This window comes from Hemicordylus capensis, chromosome 4, assembly GCF_027244095.1.
Source record: "Hemicordylus capensis ecotype Gifberg chromosome 4, rHemCap1.1.pri, whole genome shotgun sequence".
Classification (NCBI taxonomy): domain Eukaryota; kingdom Metazoa; phylum Chordata; class Lepidosauria; order Squamata; family Cordylidae; genus Hemicordylus; species Hemicordylus capensis.
Genome location: NC_069660.1, coordinates 172,034,798 through 172,035,199, shown reverse-complemented (window position 1 = coordinate 172,035,199; position 402 = coordinate 172,034,798).

The following is a 402-nucleotide window of genomic DNA, read 5'->3' as shown; positions in this document are numbered from 1 at the left end:
CTCACGTTAGAGCGAAAGGGAGGGGGCGGAGCTATGCAAAGAGAGCAGTAAGCGGAAGCTGACTGAGCACGCGCAGACTGTGTGCTGCTGGGAACGAAAAAGGCGGACTGCTGCCCGTGGAAGTAACACTTTCTCATATTTGTTGTCCCCCCACGACAAATATGAGAAACTGCTACTACACCGGTCCCAAACGTAGACCTAGAACCACCAATTAACACAGAAGGGTTCCGGATTCTGTAGATTTGTTTTCCCTCCCTCCCGGGCGAAAGTGAGACTTTTCATAGAACTCAATAGCGAAATCCAGGATTTTAACTTGAGAGCATCACTTCCTCCGCTCCGCAATAAATGATAACAGCAAAGACTTTATTTTTCTCAGTCTCTAACGTGCCATATGGGAAAACA